Here is a 12,801-nt window from a genome sequence, read left to right on the forward strand (position 1 = left end):
CATGGCCTGTGGAAGTCAATAAACTTTCATCACCTTTAGTATAACTTAGATTGAAGAGTTGAATAGCAGAATTTTTCAGTTATTAACTTTTCAAAAATAGTCAAAGACCCCATATTTCCTCTAAAATCAACAGCTGAATTGAAAATCTAGGAAGAAGTCCAAGTGATAGCATATCATAAAAATAATTCAAAATTTTAAGGGCATTTACGAGGTATTCTGTCCTGAGAGAGTATTTAAACATTAATGTATATTTAATCTTTTTACAGAACATTAATTCACACACCTAATTTAAGCTGTAAATCTGTGTTACTTGGTTTAAATTTTCAGTGCAACAAAGGAAGGACCTTCTTAAGCTGAGACAGGAAAATTATGATTACTGCACTTATTTTTTTTCTTTAGATTTATTACCAATTATTTAGCTTTTCGCTGTCTTTCTTTTCTAAATAATATGATCTCTACTTCAAATATAAATTACCAGTCACTTTGTACCAAGTTTTTTTGTTTGCAGTTTCTATACTATGTCTGATGTATGTCATGAAGCAATATTTGATCAACTAACATACATAATAATCTAGAGATTAAGATTCTTGATGTATTTTTTTTCCATTTTTAGAGGTCAACACTATCCAGGAATTCATCATCTCCTTTTCTTATTTTCATATTGCCTCCTTATTTGCTACAGTTTTATCATGTTTTAGAGAGAAGAGGTCATATGTTATTTAGAGCAGAGGACATGAAGGAGGAAGAACCTTAAGCGATGGAACAAGCTGAAAGAAAAAGGTATGAACGTACTTATGTTCAGAGTTTCTATGATTTAATGACTTTATTAATGTACAGGATTACATGCTGAAAATTCATGGTGTTTCAGGATTTTGTAATTTTAAAGTGGCAAAGAAAAAGATTTGAAAAATTTCCCTTATTTGGTAGATGTGTTTTAAAATAAGTAGAAGAAAGGTACTAAAAGACTTGTATCTTGCTTAGAATGTAAAATGTACTGTTTGTTTTTAAAAATGAATTGCACTTTGTCGACATATTAGTTTTTGGGCCACAATTTAGATTATTAATATATTCTACTCACATGAGGTCCCATTGAAATGAGAAGAAATACTAAATAAATACAGTAGGCTTTCTGTGAATGTAAAATTCTGCAGTAGTAAAAGGTTTAAAGTACACACACACCAGCTCTTTATCACAGACAGAGTCTTACCTCAGTCCTGACTCCACAAACACTTAGAAACAAGCATAAGTTTAACTAATTGTGTGTAGTTCTGTTGAGCTCCCACATGCACAAAATGAAGCACATATAGAACTGGGACCTAGATAAACTTGTATTCAAAATATTAATTGCATGTATAATAGGGAGTCATGTGATAACTGCACAATGTTTGATGAATGAGGAGGTGAAGTAGAACAAAATGCACCATAGTTAATTTTTCTAAGGCTGAGGTGGCATGTAAGAAGGGATCTGTCAAAAAATTTGTTTTACAAAAAGTGATGAAACATAAACGAATTTTGGAATAGCCCTACCCTGTTTTATCATGTTATTATATACCAGTTTTTATCTTTGATGGTAGTGCATTCCAAAATGGTTGTTTTTAATTTTTAAATGTGTTTTGCATTCAATAATATGCGTATGAATCAATATGAAGCATATTCTTTTTTCCATTGTTAAATTTTTTTTCCTTTTTTGTGTCTTTTTTGTTCATATAGTAATATAAAAAAATTCAGAATTGGAGTCTTAATACTCTCAAGTTTTTCCTGATGGTTTTTGCGACTGGAAGTTTGCTACTTCTATTTTCTGTGTATAACCAGCTTCAAAAATACCAAATTATTGCTTATAAAAATCTGTAGTGATTAAAGAATGGTAGAGTGGTAAATAAGGATAAGGCTTGGTCAGTTTTACAGGGCAATTTGTGTAGCTTGTTAACATGGGTTCTCTTGAAAAACACACACTTTAGTGCAGCCAAATGCAAGGTCATAAGGACAAGAATAGGGAATTAGGGTCATACTTTGTAGGAGGGGAGATTGTATCCTGAAAAGCAGTAATTCTGAAAGGAGCTTTACAGTCTTGAAAGATAAGCAACAGAAGATGTCTCTGTAACAATCTCTGAACTTTAAATTAAACATGTTTGTCTTAAAATAAAGGCAGTGAGACATTACCAATAATATAGAAAAGAAGTTTTGGGATTAGAAATATTATACAGAGCTTTTCTGCTCCAGGTAAGTGCTCTAATAAGTGAGTTAATCATGTCAGCACTTGTTCTCTCTCTTGGCTGCATGACTTTTGCATTCTTTTCTGCTCAGTGACACAACTTCCTGGACCCAGAATGGTCAAATAATCTAGTGGTGAGTTTTGAATCTTAAGATAAGAAATGAACTCTCCTACCCTGACTCCATGTTTCAATAATATCATAAACATTTCTGTCCTTTTTCCTTTTATAAAAGAAAGAAAAATCACCATGCCCTTTCTTGAAAGAATGGATGTGTCAACCTTCAGAAGAGGGCTCCATGTTCTGGATTTGAATTGCAGGAAAATATCTGCCTGCAGCCCCTGAAGGATCTAAGTTCTAGAGAGGGGCAGCCTGTTGTCTAAATTTGTGATTCTCTTTCCATAGGAATGTTTTCAGGAATGTTGTGCATTTAATGCACTTAACAGAGTGTTCAAATAGTGTTCCAAGGGAACAAGCAGAAGTGTCACTTCCTGTGTGTGTTCTCTCTATTTCTTAACTACCAGTTCTGCATTAAGACTTAAAAGAGCATTATGTAGGTTTTACACATGAGAGAGAGACAGACTTGAGGTGAATATGGTATCTGTATGGCATACTTCCTGATGCAACAGGATTTGCTAAACAAAAACATAAGAGATTCAGTAGTTGAGGCTTTAGTCTAGGCAAATTGAGAGTAGCTATAATATTTCAATGTATAGCAATGAAAGTAGAAGATTCTGCAGTGATCCATTATTTACAGCATTCATCAAGACTAGATTTATTTCTGAGGTATAACCTGAGCTTCATCCCACCAATTTTGAGCTCAATGCATATATACTGATGAAATTTTATTATCTGTATTATTTAGAAGGTCACGTTTGCTAATAATGATGCTTCTCTCTGCTTTTAAAATATGTAACCACAAACTGCTTTATGGAAGTTTTTAGTAATTTAATTCTTCTGATGTGGTCAAGATTATCCTAAGCATCAAGGATGGCATTATTTCAGGGTACAGGATTAGGCCTTGATGATTCCCCTTGGTTTTTGTGAGCTTCTGCTTTTGTCAGCAATTTAGGTACCATATAAATATAATTCATGGCCTTTATTAGAGTGTTTGCTTTTGATTCATCATCATTTTCTGTTTGTTGGACAGATATATTTGGAGAATATAAGGACTCCATGAGAATAAGGACTCTGCTCAGCATTGTAAACAGGGGTTTCAGCATACCAGTTACCCAGTCACTAATTATTTTGCAGGGCATTGTGGGATAGGAATTAAGGAAATTCTTGTGAGAATAAATTAATGGCTTTTGTGAGCTTTTCTTGGGTGTGAAAGGCAGTATAAGGATGGGCAAAAATGTGTTCAGAAAAGAATCCCTCAAACTTAGGAATTCACTGATGGATTTAGAAGTCACAAACTTAGAAGATATCATTTTACTGTTCTAGAGATGAAAAAAACCCAAAAAGGCTGTGAAGGTTTTGAAAGCAAAGGAGTATCTTTTTTTTTCTTTTTTTTTTCTTTTTTTTTCTTTTTTTTTCTTTCTTTTTTTCTTTTTTTTTTATTTTTTTTTTCTTTCTGTTTCTTCAAAGAATGGGATAACTGTCCAAGGAAGCACCATGATCTTTGTGGTAGCACTTGGAATAACTGTAAACACAGCAAGGTGATGTTCATCTAGGCAAAAGAAACTGATGCTGCAGCAAGCAGGGTATGAAATGAGATACCAGACTATTAGCTTTGTGGAGAGATTAGAAAAAGAGTTTGATTTGAGAATGTTGTGAGTGCTACCTGTGTTCTGAGTCTGTGCTAACCATAGTGAATGAAGAAAGAAAGTAGTGAGGAGGTCATGAAGGTTGAAAAGGCAAAGGCTCATTAGATTCTTGTCTGTCAGGCTTGCTGAGCTAAAAGTGGCAGATTCATACCCCTAAGAGAAAGATCATCTGACGTGTTTGTTGGTACAGAGCAGTGATTAATCATACCTTGACTGATTACCATGGAAAGGGAACATGTACATGGTCTTTGACTAGACATTACTGGACACTGAATAGAAGAAGAAGAGAAGAGTGAAGGACAGAACCCCTTAAAATAAGCAAGAAGTTGAATGAGTTAGATGGGAGTAGAACTAGAAGAGATAAATTGTAGAATTTATGGGAGGATGGGATTCGAAGATTAGAGTGTTTTGATTTTTCAAGTAGTCAACAGGTTGAGGAAATGGAGGTGAATTAAAAATTTATAGATTAGTAGAAATTCTGGGGAAGAAAGTTTTACTTTGAGAGCTACATTCCCCAGAAAGGAAGAGAGCTAAATTTTAAAAAGGAGCCCATGCTAAAATTCTTTGCTGACCTCGTTTAAGCCTTGAAATCCAGAGAACCAAATTCTTTGGAGCACTGCCATCTAGTGGCACCTGCCGCGATCACCGGCTCTCTTTTAAAATACTGGTTGATACATGAGCCCTGTGAGCCCTGAAGGTCAAAGGGGTCATCTACCTGACACTAATTTAATTCCGTTAAAGTTGTTCACATTTCATAACTGAACAATTCCCTGAAATTGGATAATCTCACAAATGCAAATGATCTGTGTGTGGGTATGCATGTTTTCCGTGTAGCAGATAGTAAAATTCAAATTACTTTGTTAATAGTTGAAACAGCAACAGATCTACTATTTTTCCCTAACTCGGATCTCTTCTGTGAAAGAATCTTGTTTGACTGTAACAAAGTCCAAAGACACCTACAGTTCTAGGATTTTATCGTAAGTCAGATCAAGAAAGCAATAATTTTCTTGTAGTAAAATCTTGTCTTCCCTATGAAAAATATCCACAGGCTTAAAAATACATATAACTTTTCATTCATACCTGAAAAAAAAAAAGCCTTGAAGAGCAGGATGTATCAATTTATCAAGACTTAAACTTCCCAAGGTCAGCAACAATTCTCTTCTGAGATTGACTGTACTAAGTTTAATTAATCAGATAGCAAAGGTGCTTTGTTTTTGCGCTCCTGTTTAATCTTGGCAAGCCTATATACTCTGCAGGAATCAGTCATCTGAGAGTTAAAATGCTACTTTTTTAGCTATGAAAATCAGTATGAAGCTAAATATATTTTTAATAAGGCTAAATATGATTGTCAAACTTGTTTCTTGCAGATATCCTACAAAAATTTTAACAGGATTTGTAGCTTCATGTTATGTTTGTTAAGATTTTTTCATACAAGAACGCCTGCATCTTCCTGAGTCTTCTGGTTTTACCCTTTTTTGCTAGCAGATGGAAACAATATTAGATCAGTATTACTATCACCTGGAATTTTTTCTTTCCTTGATTCCCTCTTCCAGAAATGAAAAGTCTGATTGTTGTTTTATACCAAACTCCCATTTGATTATTTAGGATAAACTCCTGGAATTGAAAACTATTTATGACAAAAGTGCCCTAAGAACAATATTAGACCAGTATTATTATTACCTGGAATTTTTCCTTCATGTTGTTTCCCTCTTCCAGAAATGAAAAGTCTGATTGTTGTTTTATATTTACTCCCATTTGATTATTTAGGATAAACTCCTTGAATTGAAAACTATTTATGACAAAAGTGCCCTAAAAGAATACCAGCTCTTTTGGCTTGTTACCTCAACAATCGCTTTTAACTACCAAATCATAAGAAATATTTTGATTGTTTTATACCTTTTTGTATCTTTTATAGATACAAAATAGATACTTGACATTTCTTTTGTGCAGACACACATCTTGAACAGTCAGAATGACCTGTGGTGGGCTGACCCTGGCTGGATTCCAGGTGCTTACAAAAGCTGCTTGATCCCTTTCCTTCTCAGCTGGGCAGGGGAGAGAAAATACAATGAAAGGCTCATGGGTTGAGATCAAGACAGGAAGAGATCACTCCATTTACCATCATGGGCATACCAGAACTGAGCTGGAGATATAGAAGTGTAATTTATTACCAATCTAATAAGAATAGGAAAATAAGAAATGATCCCAAAACTTAAAATCACCCTCTCCCCACTCCTCCCTCATTTGTGGTTTAATTTTACTCTGGAATCATGTATTTCTTCCACCCCAGTGACACAGAGGTGTCACAAGGGTGGAAGAAGGTGTAGCATGGATTGAGGTCAGTTCATTCATTACATGTTGTGTCTGCTGCTCCCTGCTCAGTGGGAAGATTCCTCACAGGGTTTAATTTTACTCTGGAATCATGTACTTCTACCACCCCAGTGGCACAGAGGTGTCACAAGGGTGGAAGAGGTGTAGCATGGATTGAGGTCAGTTCATTCATTACATGTTGTGTCTGCTGCTCCCTGCTCAGTGGGAAGATTCCTCACACTCTTCCCCTGCTCTAGCATGGGGTGGCTCCTGTGGCAGACAGTCCTCCATTAACTTCTCCAAAGGGAGTCCATCCCACAGGCTACTTTGTGTACTGCTCCAGCATGGGGTCCCCATTGAGTCACAGGTCCTGCTCCAGCAGGGGCTCCTCTGCACAGCACCGCCGTTCTGCCAGGAGCCCGCTGCCGGGTGGGCTTTCCACAGGATCACAGCCTCCTTTGGGCTTCCCCATCAGTGTGGAGGGCTCCTGCTCCAGGTAGGTCAGTGCTGCTCTGTGATGCTCCATGGGCTGCAGGGCACATCCTGTCTCACCATGGTCTGCACCACAGGCTGCCGGGAACCTCAGCTCCGGGGCCTGGAGTTCCATGGGCTGCAGGGCACATCCAGTCTCACCATGGTCTGCACCACAGGCTGCCGGGAACCTCAGCTCCGGGGCCTGGAGCACCTCCTGCCTCTCCTGCTTCACTGACCGTGGTGTGCGCAGTCTCTGCACAAAGACATCTTTATCACATATTCTCACTCCTCTCTTCTCTGCCTTCAGTTGTTTCTGCTCAATTTTTTTTCCTCCAACTCCTTAAATAAGTTATCCCAGCAGTTATCCTCTGTTGCTGATGGGGTCGGCCCTGTGGTGGGTCCATGTTGGAGCAGGCCGGCATTGGCTCTGTCAGACCTGGAGAAAGCTTCTGGCAGCTTCTCATAGAAGTCACAGTGCAGCTGCTCTGCTACCAAAACCTTGCTACTAAAACCCAATAAAACACTAAATGTTTAGATATAAAGAAAAACTTGTCAGAAGAGTGCTTGTCAGAAGTTGGGATTTTGGTTGTTGTTTCCCTTTTCCTTAAGAAAAAGGTAGAAACTTCCATTTGGAAAAAGGAACCTTCCAGAAAGAGTTAACAAACTAGACCTGCATTTTTTTTTTTCTGTGTAGGAGCTACAACTTATGCGTTAGTACTACATTTTAAGAATTCCTTTTTAATGCCCAAATTAACTTCAGAAGGCATTTTGTTTGTTAAATCAAATGGCTGGTTCTCAGTTATGTTGAGACACCCTCTCCCCTCTGCCACTTCCTCAATATTCTGATCATTTAATTAGGTCTTTAAATAGAAATACATTGCAGTCATCAGAAATGAGAATATATACATTCTCTAAAATGTACCTCTGACAGTGAAATCACAACTAACAAAAGTACAACTCTTTAGTTCCATGAATGCACAAAAAATTTCATTACTAATTTAGTGTTTGTAGAAAAGCTACCCCAAACCTGACTAGCACCAGTAGATGTCAGTGTTGGCATATTCCAATGTGTTAAGAAAAGTCAAGCATTTCATTTAACACGCATTTTAATTTGCATACATGTACAGATAGCCGAATAGATGAAGCCGACTGTTTTCTGTTCTGATAAATCATTGATGTTTTAGTTTTTACCAAGTAGTGCTTATTCTAAATCATAACTTTACTCTAAATCTTAACCTTCTGTTTCCCATCCTCTGTCAAATTAAAATTTTTCAAAATTATTCAATGCTTCATTTATTTTAAATTTTCTGTTAATTATTAGTAAGAAGTGTTTCCCCCTGTAAATTTCAGGAAGTTGACATGAAATTGCATTTTCATTTCTTTAACAAAGATGTTTTATGCCTAGCATTAAAGTGCAAGTTAGTGAACTGGAAATCACAAAAAGACTGAGAAGCAAGTATTATTTATGAAAACATTTATTTTCATGAATCATACATGCTTAATAATTAATAACAATTAAATATCAGAGGATTACATTTATTATTTCATTTTTTATTTCATCAGGAAATTCAGGCAGGGGGACACAAAGTACAAGGGTGCAGAATTCCATTCAGATATACATTTCCATATAATACGTGTGCATTTCTAAACATTATAGAGAGTCTTTCTGTCTTTTCTTCTGGTTTCTGAATATGCCTCTTTTTTTTTTTTTTTTTGTAAACGTCACCACCAGTGGCATATATTTTTTATTTTAAAATGTAACTTTCCTACAAAGACTAGGGTTATTAAATTCAAATTTCTTGGGACAATTTTTAGGGAAGATTGATTTTAGCCCTCTATGAGCTTCAAATAACTTTGAATTAATTTTTCAGATCCCTTTGTTTTGACACATATCCTGAGATGTGCAGATCTTTCTTCCCATTAAATAATAAAATTTTTTCCAACAGTGTAGTCCCCATGTAATTATTTTTTTTCCCTTTACAACTTTATATAAAGTAAAATCCAGTCCATTAAAACTAAGGGAGTATGATATATAAATCTTATTTCAAATGAACATCTAAATAAATTAAGTTTCCTTTTTTTAACAGACAAGTTTGATTAAAAGATCAGGTTCAGCTCTGGAGATGAATATTTTCAAAGATGAAACTACATTAAATATGTCAGTTAATTTCAAAACCAGCATGAAAGAATTGAAGGTTATGAAGAAATGGATAGCTGAGCCAGAAGTTGAGACAGAGATCAGGGAAAGCTTCCCTACTAAGCATCTCATGAACCAAGCATCTACTGTGGTCATCCTCAGACAACACAGGCAGATGTAGAAAAATACCTACTTTAGCTGGACCGGAGGATGGTGAGAATGGCATTGTTCTTGTGAAATGAACTCAAAAGGCTGGGATTAAATACACTGTTTTCTGAAGAAGGAAGAAAACAAAGAAATCAAAGAAAATAATAAACCCTAGAAAATTAGAAGCTGTGGTTAAAAAATTAAGTCAAGCCTCAATGATTCTTAAAAGGTGTTTTTTAATTAATCTGTATTGCCTTTTTAAAAAATAGATTTTAATTTCTAACTGTATTACCTAATTACAGGTAATTTAAATTTTTAAAATATTGAAACTTCTCAGAAATTAAGCAATAAATTTTATTTCTTTAGATATGATGCATTTTTAATGCAGAGAAAAAAATACTGCTCAGTTATCTTTAGGCTATTTAGTATGGACTACAATTTAAATGGAAATAGCATTGCTTCACAACATGATGCAAAAAGTTTTATCTAAGTATAAACGCATTGTTAAAATAGTCAAACTTTTTCCTCTGAAAGATGAGGGTGAAAGTAACACTCTTGCTAGTTTTTTGGTATTACTTAAATATTTATGTTCTAAGTGTGACCTGCAAAAAAATTCCCCAGAATTTTCTGATTTTGTGTACAGTTACACGTGTATGTATTGTACTTTGATGCTCAGGCCTGGTTCTTCAGGCCACTTTTCTATTCAGCTTCTCATTTTTTTCTGCTTTTAGAGAGTTTTAAGCAGATTTATTGTTATGAAAATCAAAGATGCTTACATGGTAAGTATACTGCTATAGTGAGGTGTGGCTAAGAGAGGAGACCTTTCCCCAAGGTCTTGTTTTAGACAGGACTACTGTATGTTCCTTGCTGTTTAAAACTTTCATATAAGCTTTGCTAAACCAAGGGGATTTTGTCTTTGTACTATTTTGTATGTAATCTCTTCATGACCCTACTGTACTTTCTATTAAATTTTCCTTTTTTTCCCTAGTGGGATCCTTTTGTATACAATATTATAAATGAGGTACATAGTATTCTAAACATATATCTGTGTAAAATATTTTCTCTCTATTCCCTTCTGCTATCACTTTTGTATTAGAAGGGCTAGGGTTTTTTTGTGTCAAAGATTGTTTCTGTTGAAGACTTTTGTTTCTTTCACTTTGAAAGTTCAAAGCAGATATTGAAACTCAATATATCTGAAGGTTCTCATGTTGGATTTTTTCCAGATAATCCTTTTGGAAATATCCTTGTAAATTCAAAAGCTTTTTTTTTTTCCCACCTCTGGGTGGTGCTGCTTCTGTTTCTGTTCTCATGGCCTCTTCCTACTAACACTGGGATTTATCTTTGATACATTCATCTGTCTAGGTTCATTATCATTTAGCCAAGTTGGTAATTGTCCACTCTGAAATACTATCCTGTCTTAGGTTTAGCACTGTCCTTGTAAACCTAAGTTAAAGCCTTTGGAGGAAATAAGCAGACAACTGCGAGTAAGTGCTGAATATTTGCGGGACATGAATCATGAACTAAAAAATGCTGCTTACTTGCAGCTTCCATAATGGTTTTTGATAAATGGCTGAGAATTAACAAGAAAACTAACATTTGTGGATGTTTGCTGACTGGCAGATTGCAGTTTGATATTGTTAATATGTCTGGGAACCTTTAGTTAATTTTAATATATTTTTCATTACATCTGTGTCTCTAGGAAGGCTTCCTATTCACGATAAATTCAATGCCAAAGTGGTTTCAGCAATCAAACATTATCAGAGCCCCAGCATCTCTTGTTTGTTAGTTTTTGAAAAGTTTGCAGAAGGGAGGGGATGGAATTCCAAAATAAACTTCTGCTTGCATGTGGATCAGCAGAATATGGAAGTGTTGCCTTGGTGAAACTTTCCCTCCCTCTGGGACTACTTGTGAGGAGAAGGATACTGAACTACTGGAAGGAACTGAGACCATGGACTTCCAAGAAGAAAATATAAAAGTAGAAATTGTTGATTCAATGCAGACTGTTCTTCAAAGTGCAACAGTTTGTAGTGAAAACTTAGAAAAAGAACTGAGAAGACTGGCTGGGCTAACAGAAAAAGAACACCCTTCAACTTTTCACTGCTGCAGTCATGGAGAAATACCAAGAAACTTAGGCCAGTTAAGGTCAGTTATGGATGGCTTGGAAGAAGTTGAATGCCAAGTTTTACTTCTATCTAAGAGTATTTTTAAAAATTAAAATTAACTTTTTAATTCTTCAACAGGTGAAGAACTAGAAGTAGGAGAGCTGACAATGAGTGGAATGCTTCTACTTTTTACCTTTGTATGACAGCACGATCCAAGTTTCTTCCCCAAAGAATGAAGATGCTCTTCTTAATAAGCTGTTTTTGTTTACCCTAGTGGTCTCCAAGTACAATAATACTTCTCCAGAAACCCTTGCTCAGGATAAAACACTTCTAAATGGACTTGGAGATAGGATAAACAAAGAGAACAGAAAGGTTTTCATTTCAAGTTTTGCTTCTGGCAAAGCAGAAAAATGTATTTTCATATTCTGCAAAAGCATAGCAAGCAAGTAAATTAAAAAGCCATTTATTTCCTGTTTATAATGATACTATTAATTGATGCTGCAATACAACAATAATGCTATTGTTTTTCTATATATGTCTATTTTTTCAATACTTTTAAATTTCCTTTCTAGTGCTACAAGCCTGCCATTACTTCTGCCCAAACCCTGCAAAACTAGCAATAAATGATCAAAACAGAATAAAAAATTGCTGAAAAAACAGAAATGAAATGAAAATAATATTTTTAAAATCTGTAATTTGAATGTGGAAGCCATAAAAGCTTTCAAAGGAAATCTTTAGGCAATGGTTTAGTTGTCTGTGTTTGTGAAACCTGTCTAGGGAAATCTTGTGCTGGACTTCCCTGTGGTATTTTCTTTAACATCTATATTACACACAGCAAGGGATAACTACATTGGGACCCCAAAGTACTTTGCCCTGTAAATAATGTCACACAGTTAAAGGTTAAACAACATCTCAGCTCTTAAACCAGCATTTGGTATTTGGAGGAGCAGTCCTCAGCAGCTGCTTTGGAGTTCATGACCCTTGGACTGAAGTGCTTGATAATGCAATATTGAGCCAGATTTTCTATGTCAATATTGCTGTTTTGCACTTTTAAATAACGCAAATAGCATTTCTTATGCTAAAATGCAGCACTCTGCTCGTTGGAACACTTGTAAATGTGCAGAGAAACGAAACAGTGCAGTACAAAGTGAGCTTGGCTTCATGTTTTGGTTTCTGGATTCCTTTCACCTAACAGTTTCAAGCCACAATAAATTCTAAAGAGGTTCACAGTGTCCTGCAATGAGATCCAGCCTTCAGATTTTGCTCTATTTTCCTGAGCATGCCTTTACCAAAATATATATTGTCTTAGGGTGAAATTTTCACTCATGACATAATTTCTGTTTCTGGCCCCAATTTCACAAATGTTTTTGTATGTTTTTAACTTTACATTAATTTTTTTATCCCTTATAAAGCACACCTGGATGTCCAAAATCTTGGGAAAGAAGCTGGCTTTCTAAGACAAAAAAAAAGTGCTTCAGTGTGTTTTAAGTATATTGTCTTAGGGTGAAATTTTCACTTATGACATAATTTCTCTTAAGGAGTTTCTTAGGGAAAAACTTTTATTTTTCATGACACGTACCTATTTTATCCCCTGCAATATGCAGCACTTACCTATTACCTTCCAGACTTTATAAATTATCTGACCAGATATTCTA

This window comes from Passer montanus, unplaced genomic scaffold (assembly GCF_014805655.1).
Source record: "Passer montanus isolate IOZ18808 unplaced genomic scaffold, ASM1480565v1 scaffold18, whole genome shotgun sequence".
NCBI lineage: Eukaryota > Metazoa > Chordata > Aves > Passeriformes > Passeridae > Passer > Passer montanus.